This window comes from Equus przewalskii, chromosome 17, assembly GCF_037783145.1.
Source record: "Equus przewalskii isolate Varuska chromosome 17, EquPr2, whole genome shotgun sequence".
Classification (NCBI taxonomy): Eukaryota; Metazoa; Chordata; class Mammalia; order Perissodactyla; family Equidae; genus Equus; species Equus przewalskii.
This window is the reverse complement of record NC_091847.1, coordinates 8,482,831-8,507,308: the sequence shown is the minus strand read 5'-3', so window position 1 is coordinate 8,507,308 and position 24,478 is coordinate 8,482,831. Positions and strand designations below refer to the sequence as shown.

General features: G+C 46.7%; 1 long non-coding RNA gene across 1 annotated transcript; it reads left to right on the top strand.

The window, feature by feature from the left end:
- The first annotated feature begins 1,762 nt into the window (after positions 1 to 1,762).
- On the top strand, positions 1,763 to 24,222 carry LOC139076739 (uncharacterized). Its single transcript, XR_011528645.1, has 3 exons — positions 1,763 to 1,899; positions 5,421 to 8,981; positions 23,355 to 24,222. It is a non-coding gene; the product is annotated as an uncharacterized lncRNA (long non-coding RNA).
- Positions 24,223 to 24,478: the final 256 nt, after the last annotated feature.

Here is a 24,478-nt window from a genome sequence, read left to right as displayed (position 1 = left end):
GGCAGGGCTGTAGTTTACTTGCTGGGCATTTCTCCTAGTTTGCTTTGATTGTCTCTTTCCCATGTTGGAAGCTTTGTTGAAGGATAAGAGAAGAGGTGGCCACCATCTTGGTGACCCTCCTCCTTCCGCAGGTGAAACAACTAGGTTTAATCATTTCGTGAAATGGCAACCATAACAGAGTGGTATGCATGTTGGCCAAAAACCCCACAATTATTCTGAGAGAGGGAAGCTATTATTCACTCGGACATCTGGGGGAACAGATTACTTCCAGAGAACGCTTTACTCACTTTGAGATCAGGGCCACTGATAAATAATGAAAATGATGAGGATAAGAGGGACACCAATAATAATAATGCAAGGGCTCATGAGTGCCATGGGTGGCCTCCCAGTCGCCTTTTTCTCTGGAGGGGTGGCATTGCTCTCTTTGCAGAAATGGCAAACCTGCGATAGGCGGGGCCATGAGGAAGGCACGTGGCTTTGCTCTGGACTAGAGAACACCACCTCTTTCCACCTTGGATCTTTATCATACAAGCCTTCATGGAGCAGGTTATTTGACCAACCACAATCTTTCTGCTATATTGAGTGTGTCTTTTGTGAGATGATTATTATGATCCCCCATGTTCTTCCAATATGCCTGTGACATGAACAATACATTCCAAGGGGGAGATTTCCTCTGAAATGCTCAAAGAAAAGAGTTTTCAAAAACTACCACAAAGCTAAATTAAAAGGCGTAGAAAATAATTTCTTCTCAAATTGGGTTTTGGAGTATGAGGGATGGGTTCTACTCTCCGTTCTGCCATTTCTTCATTGCAGGATTTTGTTTTTATCTTAATTTCTTCTTCTTTCCTCCCTCCTTCCACTTTTTCTCCCTCCTTCTTTCCATTAAATTAACCAGTTAATTAACCAGTTAACCTTCAACGGGGAAAAAAGGCATACTTTCAGGAAGGATTTGAGGTGGTGAAGATAATGACTTGTTAAGAGCTGCTGTCCATTTGTGGATCACGCTTTTCTGCTCTGTGATTCCATTTCAACATTCTGGAGGAAGTGGGACTCGGCTGTCCACTGTGTGATTTGTAAAAAGCTGCACCAGGACCCGTACCTTAAACTTGCTGCACTCTGTGAGAGGCTATGACAGTCTAGGGCTGATGATATTATGAGCCCCCCAGCACAGGCGTGACCTTCAGTCCCCCAGAGGCAGTGGGGAGTTGGGGCTACGAGCAGCGCTGAGGTGCCACCTGCCTGGGTTGGCCTCCCCACCCTGCTACTTACTAACTCTGTGAACTGGGGAAAATATGGTGGCTGCTCTGGCCTCAGATTCTGCATCTGTAACATTTGTAGGATGGTGGTAAAGACTGAGTGCTCATATAAGTGACTTCCTTAAATAGAGCCTGGCACAAAGGGAGGTCTCGCACACAGTATTGGTACTATTACTTATCGTGATTGCCAGCGTAGTTGCTTTGCCAGAGAAACAGTCATTCAGAGATCTGGAGAGAGACTCGTGTTAGAGCCTAAAGGAGAAATACAAAGATTTTGAATATTGCCTTTGGGATCTCTGACTATACGATGGTTTAAAAATCTCATTTATGCTAATTTGCTTGTGCTAGTAAACCTATAAACCCTTAAAAAAAAAAAAAAAAACGGCAAACCGAAACCAAACCTATTTTCTTGTTGGAAGTAGACAAGGAGGCTTAAAATCCGACAGGAAACTTTCGCCATGATTTAAAAGGCAGATGAGTAAAGATTCCTCTCACTGTAGAATAAAACAGAAAATACACGCGCTTTGTGTTAGCTCTTTCCTCCCGGCTCCGAGTTCCCCGCCTTTCATTTCTTTTGAGCTCAGAGTGAAGGACCAGTGTCCACCAGGCTGACCTGGTCAGAAATCTTTAGGAAAGCACAGTGGTAAGTATATATTCTGTATTATTGTTGTGGCAAATAATTTACACTATTAATTTAATTTTTTGATGCATGTCTGTTTTTGAACTGGGGATTCTGAAGGAATGTGAATGCTTGCAAGGAAAAGAACTGGCCTCAGCAGAATTGGACTGCCCGAGGAAGAGCCCCCTGGATTCTGAGCTGGGGCAGGGGCTGAGCGCTCAGGTCCATGTCTGGGTACAGTGATCACCTACCATCACTGAAAACAAACAAATAACCCAGACAGACAAAGAAGCAAGCAAACAGAAAAACCCGCAGAAGTCGGAGGGAGGCTAAGCTCCAGAGATTTCTGGATTTCATTTTATTCCAGATTGGGTTAACTTTTACCCTAAATGGTAAACTAGGTGACACAAGGATATGTGTGTTTGTGGAGGGTGAGATGGACGTAGTGAGTCAGCGTGGCAGACACACACACGCTCTCTCTCTGCAGGAATTGTTTTGAGAAGCCCTGCAGGGTGCATCATAAATGATATTCCAAACGCATCTTGATCTTCTAAATGCTTATCTCACCCGCTCTCCTAATGGGCTCTCCAAGCGGAGGAGAAGTGATTGCTCCCATTAGTTCTGAACAGAATATCAAATGCGGTTGGTCTTCCGAGCACTGCGTCCCAGAGGGGGCCTCGAAAGCACAGCAAATTACGTTTGGCTTAGGAATGAGTAGGACTGTTTTCTAAATACCTAAAGCAGTATTTAGAAAGAGCGCAGAGCACCTGTGTGAGAACCGCTTGCTCATTACAGACGAGTGTTCTGGGCCCCTCTCCGCTGATCAGAAAGTCCGGGGGTGACTCCAACAAGGCTTTGAGGAAAGTCGTGAGGGGATTCTATGCCACCAAATCTGAGAAGTGTCTTTTCTCACGACTCTGGGTGAGGGAGCCCCCCTTCCTGCACGAGGTGCTTTCAGTTGGTCCTCCTCAGGTGCATCTGAATGTCTGAGCTAAGTTTTTGTAGCTAAGAAAACCAAGAGAGGAAATGCATTTAGGAAGACTCCTCTCCTCCATCCTGCCAGGGCCGGCGTGGCCAGAGGCCCAATTGGACTTGCTTAATGGAGAAGGGGGAAGTGCCTGGGAGTTTTGCAACTGTGAGTACGTAGAAAAGATTAGCGATTTTGCTGTCTGTAAGTGATATTAATAATATCATATGAATAATATGAATAATAAGAAATAATAATAGATAGCAATAAATAAAATAAATATCATATGAATAATATGAATAATAATAAATAAGTGAATGAATCCTGGGAACATCTATAAACTCCACTAAGGTCGACATTTCTGAGACAAAAGTACCTGAGTGGAGTTTATAGATGTTCCCAGGATTCATTCACTCATTCTTTCATGCATGTAACAAACATCTATTAATTGGCCCTGAGCCAGGACCTGTGATATTCTGAAAGAGTACGAAGATAAAGCAAGTGGAACCCCTGTTCTTTTTAAGTGTGAAGGCAGATGACAGGAAGGTGCCATGTGTTCTATGACAAAAGTGAACTACTGTTATGGGAAACAGGGGTGAGCCTTTTAAATCAGACTGGCACCATTCAGGGCTTTCCAGAGGAGGCCACCCATAAACTGGTGATGAAGAATGAGCGGGAGTTGGCCAAATGTGGAGCAGGGGTAGGATGAGAAAGGCATCTGAGGCAGAGAGAGTGATGTGTGCAAAGACACAGAGTGTGAAGCAGCTTGGGGACTGGGGAACTGTGAACCACGTTGTATAACTGGGGGAGTGGTGGCAAACAAGGCTAGACAGGCAGGAGTGGTCAGATTCTTGAGGGTATCATGTGTGGATCTAAGGAGTTCGAGCCATACTCTGAAAGCTGCGGAGAGATGTTGATGGATTTGGATAGGAGAGTCCAAAATCAGATTTGCATTTCAGGAAGATGACCCTAACATCACTGTGACTCATAAATGGAGGTGATGAAACAGGAGACAGAGAGACCAATTAAGAGTTAAGTCCTGAGTTACAGCGGTGGTCCTAGAATAGAGGGGAGATGACTGAAAACAGGCATATTAATCTGCAAAACTGAATGACTGATTGGATAGGGGTGAGGAAAGAGGTGGAGGGGTCAAGGACGACTCCTAGATTTATGATTTGGTCAGCTCAGTAGGTGTTGCCATATAAGAGAAAGGAATCAGGAAAAAGAAGTGTTTGTTGAAGAGAAGGAAAGTTTGTCAAGCTTGTTTTTGCAGTTGTTGAGTTTTAGGTTTCTCTGGTGCATTTGGGAGAAAATATCTAGAAGCAGTCAGAATCAAAGGTTTGGAGTGAAGGAGAGGTAAGTGTGGGAGCCATCAGCAGGAGCCTGGAGCCCTGTGAAGAGACAGTAAGAAGCACGGAGCAGACTTGGAGTGAAGAGGCCAGAAGGGGCAGGACAGAACCAGTGGGCAAGCAGAGAAGGAGCGCTCGTGAAGGAGGCTTAGGATGGCTGGCCAGAGAGGGGCATTCAGGGACCCTGAAATGCACCCGTGCTGTTTTCCCACTTCCTTGTCATGCAATCCAGTGTAATTGAGCTTGATGATGTCTGTTCTCAAAAGAAACTACTTTCCCTCCTTTTTGCTCTAACCTAAGAACCACAGGCAGGCACTCTTGGCAAGGGAGGGTCCTAGCTAACCCCTCCCATGAGCTCGGTGACTTCTGTAAATTTTAATGCCCTTGAACTGGTTGACGCTAGTTGTCAAGAGATGGAGAAGCAGGAACGAGCTGAGTTACTCACCTGGGTGGCTGCTGGGCAGACACGAGGAAGCGAGTTCAGAAGCCAGAGCTCAGAGCCAGAGGTGGCCACGAGACCATAAACTGTGACTATCCATTCCAGGCATTTGAAATGCTCAACCCAGTGAAGGGAGGCCGTGTGAGGAAATGGGCAGCTAAGTGCCCTGGCTTTGGGGTCAGATCTCCGTTACGCTTCCTAACAGTGTGACTTTGGGCAAGAAGTTACTTTAACTTCTGACAGCTCTGTTCTCTCTCCTACATAATTGAGATAATACAGAGTTCAGAGCATTGTTCTGAAGATTAAAATGAGATAAGCATATCCATGTGAGTCATCCAGCACAGTGCTTGGAACACGGTGTTCGGGAAATGACTGTCTCCTTCTGCCTTCCCTCTTTTCCTTGGTCTTAGCCAGAGGTGCGCCCAGCCTGCCGGGCTTCCGAGGGTTTGGCCTGGGACCTGTCCTTGAGTTCATGGGTTCAACAAACAGAAAAAGGGTGTTTCAGGAAGAGGGCCTGCAAGCGTATAAGCCAGGAGCTGTGGGAGGGCACGGTGGGTTTGGGGAACGATTGCGAGACAAGTGGTGTAATGGATGTGATAGTGTCATGAGAGGTTGGGAGAGCTGAGTCTGGAAATACATGTTGCAGCCAGATTTTAAAGAGCATCCAAAGCTCTGCCTGGGAGTTTCACTCTCTCCTGCAGGCAATGGGGAGTCATGATAGGCTGGGAAATGGGGGTGATGCTACTGCGTCTGTGCCTTGGAATCATAGTTCTTTGATCTCTTCCCGCAGGGAGCACTGCTAGGACTCTACAATGGAACTCTTCTGGAGGAATCAAAGGACTGTGATAGTTTAGGTGGGGAGATAGGTATTGATGGAGGAGTGGGGGCTTCCCAGGATTCCCACCAACATGAATTAACAAACTGCTTGTAGCTAAGACTTCACTGCCTGAAACCAACTGACCAGCAAGCATTGCCTCAGAGCCTGGGCCCGTTGCTAACAGGATTCGCGACATCCATTGATGTACAGCTGAGTAGACAACTACTGTGTCATCTCCTTCAACGTTTTTCTCAATAGCCCTTTTAGTGACTATGGAAGAAGGTAACTCATTATGTGTTTACTTAGTGCCAGGCTCTGTGCTAGGCCTTTTTGCCTGAATTCTTGGCTTTGATCTTCACAACTACAGTCTGGGACGATATTGTACCCCATTTTACAGCTGGAACACTAAGACTCAGAGAGAGATGGATAAAGCATTTGTCATAAATGAAGTCAGAATTCCAGCCCAGGGCTTTCTGACTGTGGCGGCCTTGGTCAGTTTCCACTTCCATCCCCGATTCTGTTGTGTGACCCAGGCGACCTGTGCTGTGGTGCTGGGGAAGGGTTGGGTGGCCGGGTGGGGTGCCGAAGGGGAGGGAGCAATGCCACTTTGGTAGGATCATCTATAGACTATAAACCCTCCCAGAGGATTCGTTTTCAGTCCATCTGTCTTCACTGTCAAGGTTTTTCAAGGAGCTGGTGCTTTCACAAACTGTAATTCAAAGGCCTCAGAGTCCGGCTGAAAAGCGGATCCGCGATCCTGGCAGAGCCGGTGATGTTCATCTCACGTCTGCAGTAATGGCCCGTTGGAGGCTCCACTTTGGCCCTAAAGGGACCTGGGGACTGTCAACATAGCTGGGACTTAATAAGCCACGCTAAATGTGGCAGCTTTGAGGGAGGGAAACAGGACCAGAAAAGCTCATAATTAGCTGTGTATATCAGCCACGTATATTAGCCCGGGGACTAATGAGTTGGGCTGATGCCAGGTTTCCGGGGAGGGATGTGCCTTCCCACACACGGACAGGCTGGCAGCTGTCTGTTGGATGATGGTGGGGGTGGGGGTGGGTTGTGGTGACACAGAGCAAAGCAGCCTTGGAAGCCAGTGGGACAACTCAAGCCCCTACAGGCTCCTGTCCTTCAAACCCACAGGTGACGATGCCACCTTGCAGAATATAACAATGGCCGCCTCACCACCCCACCTGCCTCAGTTTACCGTCCCCAGCTGTTGAAGAAAGCTGCCTCAAACAGGAAGAGAGGTGCAGTTTTGGGGAGGAAGAGGAGAAACCTAGCCTTGGTAAGAGGCTGGAGGCAGAGCCGTCAGGAGGAGGGCAGTTTGCGGTAGTGCATCTCAACAAACTCTGGTGGAGACCGTGGGCCCAAGGCCACAGCCTCCAGACTGCGACGGGGTGGGGAGGCCTGACTGGGTTTCTGTGAGGGGAGACAGGTCAGGATGGGCTGGGCCCTGTGTGTGCCTCCTGTCTGAGCATGGACGGACTGTAACAAAAGCCAGCAATAGGGCTGTTTGGAAACTCGAGAGTCTCAGGCCCTGCTGCTGGGGGACGACGGAGACAAGAGACGACGGAGACAAGACACACCTCCAGGCCTGCTCTGCCCGCTGCCTTCACCTGGCGTGCCATCCTCCTTGGTTTTCTCTCAGAGGTCCCAGTCCACTTCTCAGGCCATCTCCAGTGACTGTTGCTCAATAGAACCTCCTCTTATACCACATTCTTCTTGCATGACATCCGGTGTTATCCTTTCTTTCATGTTGGAAGAGAGAGAAGGGATGGATGGAGTGCCTTCCACACACCAGTGCTTAATGATTTGCATTGATTGTTTCACTGAATTTTCCCGATAATCCTATGTGGTACATACCAGTAGCCCTATTTAATAGATTGGGAAACCAAAGTTTAGAAAGCTTGGGTAAGTTGACCAAGATCTTTTACCTTGTGGAGCTGGCATTCAAATCCAGTTCAATCTGTTTACACCATCGCCTTGGATCAAGCAAAGAGATCTGGTAGTCACGGCACTGAGCTCCTTCCCTCCTTCAGAGTCTGCAGAGGAGGGGGTCCCTCATTTCTCCAAGTGGTCCTTTACTGCACAGCATCAAGAGGTGTCCTTGCACAGTGGACAGAGTCTGGTTTTGGAGTTAATTTCTGTCCCCCTTCTATCAATTTCTAGCTGTGTGACCCTGATATAATTATTTATCCTCTCTTGGTCTGAATTTTCCTATCTTTAAAGGGGTTTATGGGGGTGGGCAGTAAAACCCATAGGGTTGTGTTGAGGTTTGGAGCAAATAGTGTACACAATGGAACCAGGACTGTTGCTAGCATCTAGTACATGCCGATGAATGGCGATGGAGCTGTCAGGCAATTTCTCTGCACATCAGTTCAGTCTGATTCGTATCCAGGACATCTGAGTGCTGAGATATATGGATGTTACATTATGTAGTGAAACAGGCATTAGATCTAAGTCAGAGTAACTGGATACTCATCCTGAATCAGCCACCCGCTAGACCTGGGGAATGGATGAGACACTGAATTGCTCTAAGTCTCACTTTCTTTATCGGTAAAGTGGGAGCTTAATCCTGATGCCTGTGCCTCAGGCCCACCTCATGGGGTTGTTCTGAGGATCAGTGAGCTGATGTCTGTGTAAATGCTGTACACGTGGAAGTTGTTAGAATTATGCAAAAGAGGGACAGGACCCTGTTTCCACCCCAGAGGAACTTTGGCTGTGGCTGGTGACATAGTAAACTCACTATGAAACTCTTTGGAAAATGTGGAACCACATGAGGCCAAAACAATGCTACAGATGATGGCTTAGCACCTCCCGCTGGCCTTCGGCTCATCTAGATTTGCTGAGTTCTCCTTGCGGCTGGAGGAGACCAGCTCAGCTCTTGAGAAGACGTTTCCTTTCAGGAAACAAATTTGATTCCGGTGTTTGCATTTCGGTTGTCTCTCAGGGCCTGCCGGTCTCCTGAAGTCTTGGCTGTCCTGGGAGGAGATTTCTGTGCAGTGGAGATCAGTGGGAGGAGCCCGCCCACCCCTTCTCACCTCTCCTCCTCCTCTTGGTATGTCAGGAGGGAGGGAAGGAGAAGTCACATTGCTGAGCACTCGGTGTGGACGAGGTCAGGCTGTTGGCAGACATTATTCCATCTCATCTTCACATAACCTCACCTGGTGGACAATGTCGTCACTTTGCAGGCAAGGAAACTGAGGCTCAGAGGGGCTGAATAACCTGCTCAAGGGCTCAAGGACCCGGCACAGAGGGAGCAAGCAGCAATGCTGGGATCTGAACCAGCTATGTGCTCTTGCTTCTGTGCTCAGCTCGGTGTTTCCTCCCAGAAGACGTCCTCCACCCTGCCCCTTGAGAGACCTGACATGGCTGTTGACCCACACGACTTCCAGCTTGTCCCATCTCCAGGAACTGCCCCTAGACTGCTTGGGATGTGCCCTGTAGGCCGCCTTACGTGTGGTGTTTGTAAGGTCGGCTGTTTTCTGGGCAGAGGCTGGGGAGAGCACAGCTTGCTTTTCTAAACAGGTAAGATCCCTGAGGGTAGGGACGATTATTCATTCAAAAGACATGAACTGTGTGCCCACTATGTTCAAAACGCCATCCCAGGCACTGGGAATGTAGCTGTGGACAAAATAGACACACTCTGCTGTTTTCATCAAACATATTTTAGTGGGAAGAAGATAGACAATTTAACTAACCAAAAACTTACCAATCAGCCTGCTAACTAACACATCTCATTTGCTAGATGGGTGGAAGGTGCCATGGGGAAAAGAAAAGTGGGAGAGACAGGGTATTTCTTTTGCTATATTTCCATTTAAGCAATGCAATTTTTGTCTACCGTCATTTTTCTTTCCTGTTACGGAATCAGATCCTGTTTTTGTGGAACTCGGTTACAGACATGCGGTGGTCCGGTGGGGCAGGCGTCGGGAGGTGGGTTCCCCCTTCGCCCAGCTTCCCTCGGTGTGGAGTGGCCCAGTGTCCTCTTCCTTGGATCAGGCTTCATGGCAACCACGTTTAAAGTTTATTGCTAATGTTATTAGTGTCTAATCAGAGCCTACTGCGATTATTACCTAATAGTTACTGCTTTGCACTTCCAACCAGATGTCAAAAATAATGAGCCAATAAAACTGCTATTAATTTAGTCTGAATGACAATTTTAGGCCCTCGGAGCTTAAGATTAGGGCCCTCATAAAAGCAGGGCACAAATAATTTGAGTGCTCAAAAGTAATAACAAAAATGGTGAGAATACGAATTAATATGTAAGTGTTTCTAATTTAAACATGAAACACACAACTCTGAATACTAACATTTTTCATGCACTTTCCGGGGATGCACGAGCATTGCTCAGGGACGGGGCCCAGCCTGCGGGATTTGGGCAGAGTTGCAGAGGAGGTTTGCTCTTTACGGGAAGGAGACAAGTGCTGCCATAGATCTGTTTCCCGCAGTCCTGCTTGGTTCCAGTGAGAGACTGGGGCCTGGTCACGGGTACCCGGAGAGGGGCCTTCTTCCGGAATCACAGAGAACTCAGCGGAACCTGTCTGCTCTGCCGCCAGGCTTTGGGACGTTCTGATTGACCCCCGGCTACCTGCCCTGAAGTGCACCCTGTTTTAGAGAAATAGCCTCTTTCTAACTCGCATCCTCTGTCGTCCTGTCCGCCCTCAGGTGTGGGGGGCTTGTGTTCAGGTCCTAATCGCAGGCGTGTCTGAGGGAGTGATCTGGGGCACCATCTCTGAATCTCAGCTCCCTCTCAGCAATAATGACAGTGCCCACCTCACGGGGTTATGGCTGAGCACTAGAAAAAATAACAAAAAAAAGGAGCTGAGCTCAGTGCCTGGCACGCCAATGAACTGGATAAAATGTTATTCTTGATGCAGATGATTCTTCAATGATGCAAATGCTCTTTTTCCTTCACTTTGCTTGTGTGTTCCTTCTATTCTTTCACTCATTTGGATGCCTATTTATCAAGCACCCAGTCGTGCTGGAGGGGGCTACTTGAAAAAATTCGCTTCTTCCTCTCCTTCCCCCATCCTCATATGCGTAACCCTGTCCTGTTTCCTCTCACTTTGTTCCAGTATTTTAGAGACAAATAAGCCTTTTCCCGACACACACTATGGCTCCTTTTGGTGGTAGGGGTGTGGGCGAAGGGAGGTAAAGATCATGACTGCTTCCGTGCTCCTACTGTCTGGTGGCTGTAAGAGAGGAGAAAGATCCCTGAGTGCAGCCAGGAGGGGGCGGGCGAGCAGCAAAGGCTCAGAAGGAGATTGCGTGGTGCCCAGCGCTAAGAAGATGTGGCCACAGACACGGGCTAATTGTTCTCAATAGTTACTTTTTCTCATGAGGCACACAGATACGCTCCATCTCCCAGCTAATGGAATGTGGGCAGGAATGATGTACTCAGCCTCCACTCTCCCCTCAGGATGGCCCATAAACCCTCCCTCCAGTCCACCAGGTGTCTCTTCCTTTACCTGCCAGCTGGCTGCAGAAGATGCAGCAGAGTGCTTGGGGCCCTGGGATGTCAAGCCCCTTATCCCTGAATGACCCCCAGCCAACCTGCATTGTATGGTGAAGGGGCGCATATGCTGTGGCCCTGAGGGTTGGGTTGTTTGTTACAGCAGCCGGGCTTCCCTGATGCTGACGGACAGGACTTTGCCAGGTGCGTGAGCCGGAGGAGGGCCCTGAAGGCCCAGGTGTGGAGAGATGAGAAGCCCCGGCTGTGTGCTGTGGGAAATAAAGTCCACCAGGATTACACGAGGCCCCGGCAGGCAGGCTGGGGGCAGACTAGGACGGCAGCAGAAGAGGCTAGAGGCTGTGTTTCCATTTAGGATTACACAGCCGGTGGTGGGGCCCCTCGGAGAATGCTAAGCAAGAGCTATGACTGTAATTTTGCTTTAGACACACCATTCGGTGACAATCCTCCAAGAGAGGAAGGATGAGGGTGGCAAAGGACTTGTCCCAGGCTGATGGATAAGGAGGCTTTCCAGATGATCCAGGGGAGATGGCATGGAGGCCTGGACTAGGAAAGTGGCAGGAGAGTCAGGCGGCAGAGATGACCAAGTAGCTACTTAAGAGGAGAATTCACAGGACTTGGCAATTGTTTTGAGTTGGGTTGGGGTTGGGGAAAGAAGATCGCTGATGTTTGCTCTTCCTTTTATATCCTTGTATCCACCCTCCTTCTTTCATAATTTCTTTCCAGCGTGAATGTGGTGACACACTGGCTGTCACAAAGTGTGAGACTTATCTCTTGTTTTCTGGACGTCTTCTTGCTCATCATGGACTGCGCTGAGCCGCCCGATGCCTGAGCAGACACTACTTTGCCATCATGGGAACCAACATATGCTGGCTCGACATGGCCCCAGGTGCATCTCGGAACGTGTTCAGGGATTGGGCATCCAGGCACATGCATCCTCATCTCTGCCTCCCTTGCCAGGCCCCCTCCACACTCCGGTTCTTCCGTTAGTGGACCTGGGGCACGGGACTTGCAGCCCACTCACTCACGGGTGGGGATCGAATAATTCTTTCATTGAGTCTGTTAATAAATACATCACAAGAAGAGGGGAAATTATTTTAAATTGATTCGAACAGAATTTTAACATGTTCAGGACGGCCAGCTTTGCGTCTGGTGCTTGGGTTGAAATTCAGGGTGTTAATTGAGTCCCCAATCCAGCTTGATTACCCTTGCTGCTGTTAAAGGGGAAATCAATATTAATATTTCCTCATGTTAACCATCTTTCTAGAACCAATATTGTTTTTCCTTCCTTCTCCCTCTATGACTTTGTTACCTTTGCGTTTCTAATTGTGTCTAGAATGTATGGAGTATCAGGTTTTTTTTTTGTAAAAACACAGGGAGTTTGTGATGATGCTGCATTTCTGGAACCTCACGTCTGGGATGGGTGTTTGTAATAGATTCGCGTTTAGGCCCAGCTCCTGAAGAGCACTCTCATTATCTGATAAGGGAATATTATCTTCGCTGGCCCTCTGAGGTAATGAATCCTCTTCATCTGTTCTCTTGCATGGCTGGGCTGGTGAGAGGAGGGGAGTTTTGGCCAACATACATCTTGGGAGAGATTTACTGATGGCTGGCAGCATCCCTCTGCTGCCCACGCAGCCCCACTGCTGACCACAGACCTGTGCTTCCACCCCTCTCTCTGAGCACCAGGTGTTCATCAGTTAACCAAGGTGTGTGCTCATCTGTGTCCTCAGGATGTCCCACCGTGTGCCTTCCCCACTGTGTTGGGGCACTGTTGTGCTGTAATCTGGGTGTACAATTGGTGCTGGTGCCAACACCGACTCTTGTTCCCTTCCTCACACTCCGTATTGGGTGTTGCTCAGTAGTTTTATTACTCCCTCTGGGAATGGCTCCCAATTTCTTAGGCGTGAACTCCTTAGCATGGCATGGATGATCCCCTGTAATCTGTGCCTGCTGTCTCCTTGGCCTCACTCCCAGCCCCCTAGGATGGGAACTCAAGCTGTAGTCTTGCAGAGCTGCTCGAGACTTCCTGAAAACACCTTGCAAATGTGCCTTTGCACGCTGTTGCATCTCTTGAGTGTCCCACCCCACTAGGTACCCTTGAGGCTGAGTTCCAATGGCCCTTCTCCTGAGAAGCTCCATCCGCTCCGGGGAAGTTGGCCATTTTCTCACTTCGAGGTCCTTGTGCTCTGTTCTTTTCTCTTCCCAACTGGACTCTGAGTTCCCTGAGGGTGAGGCCTCTGTCTTACCCACCTCTCTTTTGCTATCACCTAGCACGTAGCCTGGTCTAGAGATGAGCTTGGATAAGGCCAGCTGAGCAACATCTTTTCAGGTGTACTATGGTCATACAGCTGTGATGGTAAATACTTCAAAGGCCGTGTTTCACTCCGTCTGCAACACACCCCTCTATCAGGTAGATACTCTTCTTTTCCTCTGTTTCACAGATGAGTCATTTGAGGCACAGAAAGGTTAAGTAACTTATCTAAGTTTGCTCAGCTTGTAAGTGGAAGAGATGGAACAAAACTCTGGCCTCTTGTGCTTCGAAGCCTGTAGTCTTAACCACTTTCGTACGTGGCCCTTTCCCTCCTCTCTGCTTCTCCTGCCCCTGCATTGTGATGAGACTTTGTCCCTCCCTGGCTTTCCTTCCTCTCTCAGAGGACTCATACTGTTGTAAGAGAAGATGATGGTCTTTATGGAGCCTAAAAATGGTAGGTGTACTGTGTGCTGGCTGTTCTCCCATTGCCACCCCTCCCAGACCTTCCCCACGTGGTCCCATCTCTCTCTGCCCCGCTCTGTGTCCCAGGAGCTCAGCTGTGGACTCTTGCTCACTCTCTGGCTTCCCGTGCGTTTGGCCCATGGAGGCCCTGGGCCAGGGGGTGGAGGGCAGGCTGGCTCTCAGTCTTTCTCCCTAATTGTGTTGCTCTAGAGCAGGGTTGGCAAACTCTTTCTGTAAAGGACCAGATGGTAAATATTTTAAGCTTTGTGACCCAAGAGACAAAATTAATGATATTACTTAGGTTCTTATAGAACCATTTTAAATGTAACCATTTGAAAATGTGAAATCATTCTTAGCTGGTGAGCTATAACAAAACAGGCAGCGGGCCAGGTTTGGCCCACTGGACAGTTTGCCAACTGCCATTCTGGAGTCTGGAGCTGTGGTTGTCAAGCCTCGATGTGTATCAGAATCCTCTGGGGGACTGTTCAAACATGGATCACAGCCTCCACCCCAGACTTCCTGATTCTGTAGATCTGCGATGGGGACTGAGGAGTGACCTGTCTAACTAGTTTCCAGGTGCTGAAGATGCTATTGGTCTGGGTGCCACAGTTTGATAACCATCGGTGGAGAGACAGCAGCTGCCTAGAATTCCCTTGGGCTCAAGGACTGTCTTCTCTCCCTTTGGCCCTGCAGGCCCGGTGCTTCTGCATCCGTTGTTGCTTCCCTCATGCGGCCTAAATCTCTGTAAATCGTCCTTTCCTCTGGCTTGCTTCAGTTAAATCCTTTGTGTGTACCACTTTTGTTTGTTGGAATATTACAGATACCATAAGTATTTTCATTTTCCAGAAATGTCCAGGACAAGTGTGCATGTGTGCTTTTCAGGTATAACCTTTGGAGGACACTGTTTCTTCACTCAATTATTCTTGTATGGACTGCATCAACATTCCTTAAGGGTCTCCTCTGTGTGTGGTTCTGCGGAAGCTGGGACCAGTTTAGGTGATGGAGAGGACAGAGCAGAGTCCCTGTTATGAAGCCTGCCTCTGTACCAGGCTATGGGTGTGTAAAGTCACCTAACTCCTTGGAAGTGGGTCAGAATAGTCTCTCCAGAGGAGGCGACATCTGAGGTGTGTTCAAAGGAAAAGTGGGCATTAGCCCATGAGGAAGTGGAGGGGCCTTGGGAATGAGGAATGCAAATCGCCCATGGGTGGCGGTACCTAGGAAGCCACGGGGACCTTGGTTTGGCATAAGAACAGCGTGTGTCTGAGGGAGGGGCAGGGTTCGAGAGAAGGAGATGCAGCTAGAGAAGTGAGTGGCGGCCAGATCACAGGGCCTTCATAGCGTCCTGGGTAAACATGGGAACACTGGGGGTTTTAATCAGGGAAGAATGTGGTGAGATTTCCAAGTAGAAAGAGCCCTTCAATGGTGAATTGCGTGAATGGAACAGAGGAGAGGCTGGTGGTGGGAAAGGAGGGTCCCTAACAGGCTGCTGGGCTGGTTTCCTGCTGATCCGCGTTGGGGCAGGGCTGGACTTGAGGCACTGGTTGAGAATAAGCTTCAGGATAATCCCACGTCAGCATCTGCCATGGCACATGTGCCCCTGGCCTGTTGGTAAGATGTGAATGCTTGGCTGAAGGTTTAGCTTCAGTCCTCTGGGAGACGGTAGTCTCATTATGCCACAGGCTGACCCCCATGACTCCACTTCATGGCTTCGTTTTACAAATTAAAAATATGAGCTAAATGAGTCATTTCAAAGAGTTACTGTGTAAGGAAACCACTGCAGCTTAAAGTCCGTGTTTCCTGTGAAGCAAACGCTTGTCTGAAACATTTACCCAACACCTCAGAGAACTCCCACCAACAGGCCTACCTTTTCGGAAAGGTCAGACTTTTTAAAGGTTAATTGTTACCCTTAAGAAAAATGCAAAAACAAACGGCACGGCTGCATATTTAATAAGTGTTTGGTATAGCATTTCCCAGAAGCACAATTCTTGATGATTTGATTTAAACAGAGAAAGAATGTTCTAGAAATAAAGTGCTGATGGCAACTTCAGACTTAAGGAAAGTGCCCATGCTGTCTGTGTTTTAAGGACTATTATTGTACTTCTGAAATGTCCTCTGGCCAACAAATCCCAGCCAGCCAGTAATTTGACCACCGCTAAATCCTTGGATCTGCACTGTGGTGCCTGAATAGCTGAGTGTAGAGGGACTTCCAGATTTCACCGTGGGCCCTCTTCTCTTGTCAGTATTTCTCTCCCTTAGCCATCTCCTGCACTCCCAGTGCTGGACCAGTCGCCTCTCTGAGGACAAGTTCTCCACCTGTCTCCCTCTTGCTCCCTCCATGTGGTTTGCTGAAGAGCTCTCCCTGGATGCCTCAGAGCAGTTTGTCCAAACCAGACTGGCATCTCTCCTTCCCTTGGTGCTGGCTGTGCCCTAGACTCCGCCCCTCTGCTAAGCTCTCCCCTCTGCCCAGTGCTCACCCACACAGCTTACTTTCTCCGGTTAGTTTTTCACTACTCATTGTTCTTCTAGGACCCTGTCTACCCAGTTGCCAAGTCCCATTGATTTTTTCCTTGCAATCCATCTCAGGACTGTCTCTTTCCATTGCTGTGGCCACCACTCTAGTCAGAACCTCACTCCTAGATTATCACAATAACTTCCCAACCGTCTTTGTTGTGAGTCATCTGTTTTGCCCACTGACACAAGACAAATTTTCCTGAAGATCCGTAGTGATTCTGTACATCCCTTGATCAAAATTTTCACTGCGTTCTTATTGTCTGTGGAATGAAACTCAGAATTTCACTATTCACTACTTTTGTCTTAGTCTCTTACTCTCCCCCTTTCTTAAATTGTAAGAACATTTAAGAGATCTACCTTCTTAACAAGTTTTTAAATGTCGGACGCAGCATTGTTAACTCTAGGCCCTATGTGGCACCGTAGATCTCTAGAACTTATTAATCTTGCATAAGTTGATCACCTTGAAGTAGACGGTCTCTAGTCTCCAAACTCGCAGCTTGCCGCTCTCCCTCTGTCTCTGCTGCTGCTGTTCACACAGCTGGAATGCCCTCTGCCCTCTGCTCAGGCGAGTCTCCCCTCCTTCGAGTTCACCAGGAGCGCCGCATCGTCCCGCTGCCCTCCCTGCTCGCTCTAGCGTGCGTTCCTTGACTGTCATTTCTTGCAAGCCCCTGGGTATTACGGCTGTTTTTGTCCGTGGGTTATTAATCCTGTTGGACTGTGACTTATTTACTTTGTAGCCTCACAGGTAAACTTTTTAAAACTTTTTTACTTGTAGAATGGGGATAATTATTCTTCTAAAATAGGTGTTTGGGGAACATTAATGACATCAAGTATATAAAGCTCCTAACAGAGTGTCTCGCATATTGTAGTAAACACACAATCACTGTCCATCGTTGGTGCGGTCATTTTCAAAGAAAGGAAGAAAGGCAGGGAGGGAAGGAAGCCTGGAGGAAGGGAGGGAGGAAGAAGAAAGAAACAAAGGAAGGAAAGGAAGAGAAGGGAGGAAGGAAGAGGTAAAGAAGTGAATTTTCCAGAACTTCCTTAACTGTGTTCCCTCTGCAGTGAGACCATATTCTTCCCACTCCTCCTACATACTGTGCTCTATCGTATCTCAGGTCTTTGTCTATACTGTGGATTTTTCCTAAAAGTACTGCCGTGTGCTAAATGCCTTCTGTCTTTCCCTCCAGAACCCTCCCATACCTTTCCGTCCCATTGGACTGGCTTCCTTGGAGGAAATCCACAGGCTCTCCCACTCTCTGACTTAGAGTGCTGAGTCAATGGCGTGCACCAGGAGAGAGGGAGAGATGGGGTATTTATTCCCGGCTTCTTTCCTGCGTGGTTGTCCAGGCTGGCTGCATCTCTGACTGAAGGTCACCCCACTTGAAGTGGCCATCTTCTCTCTTCTGGGTCAGGTGACCACTCCCACCCCCTCCCCTTCGGGTGCTGGCTCCTGGTTATTCCTCGCCCCAGGGTGTTGGTGCATTCCCTATTCCTTACCCACAGCTCTGTAGCTACTTTATTCAACTCTCCTAACATTTCCCAAGTGGAATATTCCTTCCAAGACACTGACTAAGGCATTCCATAAAGGCCTTGTGGATCAAATGTCAGAAACATCGTGTTGAGCAAAAGAAACCCCACGAGAAAGAGTGCATGTGAAGTTCAAGAACAGACAAAACTAATCTGTGCTGAGAGAAGTCAGAGCTGTGGTGGTTTGGTTTGGGGTTGGCGCTTGGCAGGAGGGAGCTCCCTGAGGTTTTGGAAATGTTCTGTATCATGATCGGGGCGATGGTTACGTGAATGTATACAATTGTCAAAACTCATTGAAGTCATACATACATTTTATTGTGTGTAAATTATATCCCAATAAAAATAAATATATAAGATTACAAAAGAAACTCTTATATTGAAATATATTTAACAGAATATGTTAAAATATATTTAACAAAAAGTTTGTGGTATGGAATGAAAAACATCTTCCTTCTTCCTCAACACAGACATCAGCACACACATCAAACCCCTGTACGCCACTGTCTTCATGACCCTTTAACCTGGGCGGCACCTATGGGTGCAGCACCCTTTCTTCCTGCCCTGCACTGTCTCTGCAGGGCACTACCACATACTGTGTTAACCGCTGTATGCTCAGTGTCACTGAGCACAGGCAATGCCTTTTCAAAGGGAGAACAAGATGCTTAGAAACAGGCACGTGGTCCCTGGCAATCCCATGCACAGAATAGGCACTTAAAATTTAAAACCAAAAGTTAGCCCTCATTTAGTAAATACTAAGTGGATTCTTATTCTGAGCTAGGTAGTGGGTTAGCTACTGGGAGAACCTATTTTCATTTTTTAAATTGAATCTCAGAAGTCTCCTTGGCCCCTGGAGATTTGGATAAGCCTGGCTCGCTCCCGCAAGGTCATGGGCTTGTGAAAGTGCTGGACCCGTCCACTCTTGGTGATTTTGTTTTTCAGTAGAGGTTCCCATCTCTACTCCTGTTGCTGTTCATGGCTCTTTAATAACATCCCCCACGATAACCTGGGCTCAGAGGTTGCTGTTCGGGTGTTTTCTATAAAAGGAGAAAATCTACTCCAGCCAAGCATCGTGTGCTGAGTGACTTTATGAAGGATGTTGGGGTGTCATGGGGGAGGGTCACTACTGAATATGGCCAGTCCCCTGTGCTCCCTGCCTGCCTGCTCATGGTCCACTGACTGCCTTAACTTGGGTCTCAGTAGGTGACCTTACTTACCCCAAGCAACCACTTGGGAATTAGAGTCTATTCCTTCACTATTCTCCCAGTGTCCCTTTCCCCTGAATTTTCTGAAATTCTGAATTTTCTTTTCAGGGATCAATAACTAGGTTATTTTGCCTTTCATACGATTTCCTGAAATTCTAGGAAATAACTTTTTTCCATCTTATTACATCTTCTAGAAAAGTATTTCAATCTCAGGCAATTGCTGCAATACAGATTGTCTCTCCAGGGGATGGATGAGGGGAAGACCGTAGACAGTGTCCAACTGTGGCTGCCTGTCATCCCCCCAACACTGCTTCCGCCTTAGGTGACGGGCAGTGCTCTCCTCTGAGACTCTCCTTGAGGGTCTGTTTCATGGCACAGGCTGGCTATGGGACATATCTTTTTGCTTCTGCGTGAGGCTTCTGAGCCAGGATGGGACACTCGTGTCAGTGGAAGTTGTTAGACAGTCATGGCTGCAGACAGAAGTGCATGAGGATTTGATGGTGGTGGGGTGTGGGCAGCCAAAATTCCCAGGCTGGATCTTCCATAATTACGTCTGCTGTCAGAGCCAGGGTTTACCCACATGTCTTTGATCCTTTCCTTTGGGAACTAGGAGTGTGAGGGGGCATCTACACTAACTGGCTCTTCTGCGTTCTCTTACCTCAGTTTCTGGAGGCCCCACATAGAAATCTTCTTTTTAATGCAATTTTCCCCTTGATGTCCATGAGATGTTGAAGGTGAAACAAATAGAGTGCAGTTCCGCTCCATGATGTCTTAGGCACCATCTTGTATTTTCTTGAATCTGTTTTACAAGTACTCAGGCTCTGACGGGTGTCACGGGGCGGTTGCCTGGGAGACCACACATGCGCCTGGAAGGGACCGGGGATAGTATGCCTCCAAAGCCTCTGGGTCATTCTGAAGATCCCTCTGACCAGAATTGAGGAACCTCACAATGACCTCACTGTGGACCCTGCCTGGTTGGGAGTTCAGCCTCCTGAATAAGATTTGACTGGGAATCTGACTTTAAGCTTCCAGATCTCTGTGAGGTTTGTTTCCTAAAGGTAGCATGTAGCATGTCTCCTGAAGGTAGCCATCTTCTATTTTCATAAACTAGCAAGAACTGGGGGCAGAAAGTCTTACCCTTTTGTGCGTAGGCTAGGTTTCTCTCACTGTGTCTCACTGTCAATCACTTCCTTGCCACCTTGGTCCAGTTGGAGCTGATCTTCCAAATTGCAGTCACGAAGGGGTTGGTATACAGCCTACTGCAAAAGTCTGGGGAGACGTTACACTTTGAGGCCTCTTCTTTTCCTGTTGGTGCAAGTTCAGAACCCCGCCATGCGGATCACACCATCATCCGCATTCCTGCATGCCTGTTTGAGTGCTGTTGGATATTCTGCCCTGGAGACAGAGATTTATGACTCTTGACTTTGTATAATTTCTAATTCTGGACCATGTAATTTTTCTATTAATCACCATTGCTTCTCACATCTGAGGCCTGCCTCCCTTGGAACATTTCAGTGACACATTCTAACTACAGCTCAAAATCCTCCTCTTCAGTCTGGCACTACCTCCCACAGATGTCTTATCTAGGCTCGCATCCATGCGTCTGTGACCAGTGGATTCCAGGCTTCCTTGATAGTTACCCCTTAGCAGGAGACCAGGCTCTGGAGAAGTCTGTCCCGGCAGGCGAAGCAAGAGAAAGGCCCTTCTCCATTATCTCAAGCTGGGTGGTCAAGGCCCTCCTTTCCTCTTTCAGGATTGAATGGCATTAGAAGCTGTGTTAATCACCGATTTCCAGGGTTTCCTCTGGTTGACTAGTTGTAAGTTTATTTCTAGTTCTGCATTGCCCTGGCAGGATATCAGTGGATGCTCTGCGTTTACAATAGTCCCCTCCTACGTGCAGGATGGGACCCCCAGTGGGTGCCTGAAACCATAGATAGTACTGAACCCTGTATCTACTGTTTTTTCCTATATGTACGTACCCATGATAAAGTTTAATTTACAAATTGGGCATAGTAAGATATTAACTACAACTAATAATAAAATAGAACTATAACAATACGCTGTATTAAAAGTTATGTGAATGTGGTCTCTCTCTCACTCTCTCACAATATCTTATTGTACTGCACTCAGGCTTCTTCTTGTGGTGAGGTGAGATGATGCAGTGCCTGTGTGATGAGTGAAGTGAAGTGAATGACTAGGCATCGTGACGTAGCGAATTTTCCGTTTATTATTTTCAGACTGCGGTTCACCTCGGGTAACTGAAGCTGCGGACAAGGCGGGGAATTACTATGTTGCTCTCTCTACCTGCCTTGACCTGGACATCACTCCCCCACGTTTTCATGTTGATCTCAGGGTTATGTCACCACTGTCCTCTGACCCAAGCATCAACACGCTCATCTTTCCTCCCTGAGCTGTAGGTCCGCCTGTTTGGCAGTGACGATGAGAGTGCCCTTGGGCTCAGTTCCAGGGTAATAATTTCACCTCCCTTGCATTGCACTGGGGTCCAGTTTCTCAGCTTTAAGATCCTAGGCCGGTGCCCCACTGTTGCTGAGATGTCACTTGGGGCTGCTTTGCCTCCTGAATATTTAGGTAAATATAACTCTAATCTTCAATTTCATGGACTATGTGAGCTTAGAGCTCTCCACACAATTCCTGTGAATTCTAAACGTGAGTTCTCAGGTTCCCCACATCCGCCTCTTTGCCGACCTGGATGCAAATCTCTGCTCATTCACAGCTTTCCTCCAAAATTTTACTCAAACCAAGCTGATATCCTGCCACTTCTGGGTTTTTTGTTTGTTGTCGGTAAGGAATAGCTGCTATAGGCCAGTCAGCTTTCCTTAGTCTCAATCTCCCAGTTACGACGAACACAGTTTCTCTCTTCCCTTAGGTAATCATTATTTTTAAGTTGGACTTTGAAGCAGTCACAGTATTATTCCAGACGCAGCTGCAGGCAACACTTCCAGCATGGAACAGGTTTGAGTTTATAAGAAGGAGGCGAGTGATGATTATTTAGCAGTATTTGGCTTAACAGACATAATCCGAACATGGGTTACAGAGAAAAATGAGAATTAAACCACTTATTTCCACATTCAAGTTTCCACAAAAAGCACATTGGCTTTTCTTCCTATTCCTCAAACTTCTTTTTTTAATAAAATAATTGCATTCCTATTGTTAAGTATTCACTGTATTCATATTGTAAACAAGATCCGTAATATGCCTTAAATAAATAATACACACTAAATTGCAATTGGTACTTGGCTTAGTTCGACTTTCCAGCTATTTTTAACTACCACTGAATGCAATCCTGGCACGAACACTGAGGAATAAATACATTTCACACACATCTCTTATTCCAGAGGTCATACTGCTTTCTGGACAATGTTCTTTCCAAAGATTCAGCTTTTCAGAAGCCCGGACATGGTTCTTCATAGGAATTTCTCCTGGAAAAACCTTTTAATCAAATGCTTAACCTGCACAGTAGTAGCAGTAGTAATAATAACAGCAAATTTGCATCCTCAACTCTCTTCCTGAGACCTAGAATCAAACACTTGCAGTTGCTTCTGTTTTTTTCTTGGCCAACAAGATATTCTCTCTGTAGTTTTATGGTTAAAGAACATGATGTCCCACCACAATTTTAAATGATAATCTACTCTTGTTTAATGGTGTATTGCTGTCTTTATTTCCATTTATCTATAGATGTATTTTTTAAACATAAGATGTCCAAATTGTTTTGTCTTCTTTTTAGCTCACTAAATACATTTCAATGTTTCTCCAGAGGTTTCCTAAATGGAACTCTACGCCCATACAGTAATCTATCATTCTAGCTGCATCTGCAACCATCAAAACTTTTGTTTTCCCTCTGACATCTGTAAATGCATCTGCACACAAAGCAGCTTTTAGCCTATGGCTTTAGGTAAGACTGCTGGGTCTGAGTGTGGACTGCACGGCAGCCCCATGACTTTTAGGTGAGTTACTCCTCGCCCCTCTGTTCTCATCTCCAGGAGGCTCTGATAATACTAGCCCCCATGTAGTAGGACGGTTGCGAGGATCAAACGTTTATTATGTGAAGACTTCAGATCAGCGCCTGGCACAGAGTAAGCCCTCAGTAAATGGCGTCTATTATTCTTTTCTCATCGTCATTCTTATTTTTGCAAATGTCTACGTTAGAGATTGCCATCCAGCTCCCCAGGCTGCCCGGATGTCTGCACAAGTTGTGGAATGCATGCCCTTAATTCTTCTCGTTCTTCGCAGTTTATGGAGAATCCCTTGGAAATTCTCTCTCCTTGATTTAAGTGGCTTTCCAGGTAGAGTAAAATAGAGTGGTTCATGTGGAGGCCGGCTGGCCACCTTGCATTAATTGCAGAAGTAACAATAGCGTTCCCTAAGAAGGCAGCTGTTGCTTTTTGAAAATTTAGTTGATGAGTGCTTTGTGGAATATGCTTTGTTTGACAACAAGCGATTTTATTCCTTCACAGGTATATGAAAACTAGGAGGCAGCTAAGAACTCAGGAAGTCCTGTAAGGAGCTGTGTGGAATCATCAAGACTGCACGGTCCTGAAACCAACCTGGCTGACTTTCTGAAATTGACCCTCAACTAATTTACTATTAACTAGTACCCCTATAGCTAGCTATTTTGCTCGCTAGTCCGAATTAGGCCATTATGAAGGTTGGTAAATTGAATTTCTTTTCTGCATCTCAGTTTTTCACTCATCAAATGGAGAGAAAGAAATCCTGCTGAACTTCATGGGGAGGTAAAGTACTTTGAAATGTAAATATAACTATAGATGCATATGTAAATTAACTATAAAATATTATGCAAATATCGTGTTGAAACTATGCATTTTCTTTGAAAGAAGATAAAGGACAAGAGATTGTTTTAATTCATACTTTCAAGAAGCCTATCTTTCAGTTCAAATTAGGAATGGCAGTCTCTGTGAATGAGGAAAAGTCTATTCAGGTGTAAGTTTTATTCACATGATAGAGGGACCCCATTCAGATGTCTGTATAATATAATGTCCTTTTTTTCAGAGGTGCCTTTACTTTTCAAAGATCACCCTGTGAGCAGGTGAGAAGACCAAGGTCACAGACTTTCCCTCGCTGTATGCTGATGAGGTTGTACTTTGGGTGAATTCCATTTCGAATCAGTCAAGACAAAGAGTGTTATATGGTAGAAGCAGTGGGTTAAAAATGAGAACTGCGTTTGCCTTTGGTTCTCCTGAGTAATTTCAGGCAAATCGATGAAGCTCTCCCTGCCACCTTGCTCTTCTGTCCTCTTGCTGATTTCCTCTGAAATGTATTGCATGTCTGAATTGTCCTGACGTCTACCCACTTGTATTCCGAATTTCATCAGACTCAAATATAACCATGTTATAATTATAAACATGATCTTTCTAGCTAGCTGTATTGATTTCTAGCACTTCCTTAGAATCACAGAGATAAATTTTGGTTCAGATCTCAAGGATTATGAGATCGCTGGGTTTTTCTTTGCATATTAATTTAATACTAAACTTTAATTAGAAAATAATGATACTTATTAAAGTAGACATTTTCTTTCATGTACTTAGATTCCATTAAGGACTTAAGAAATTATTCATTTCTA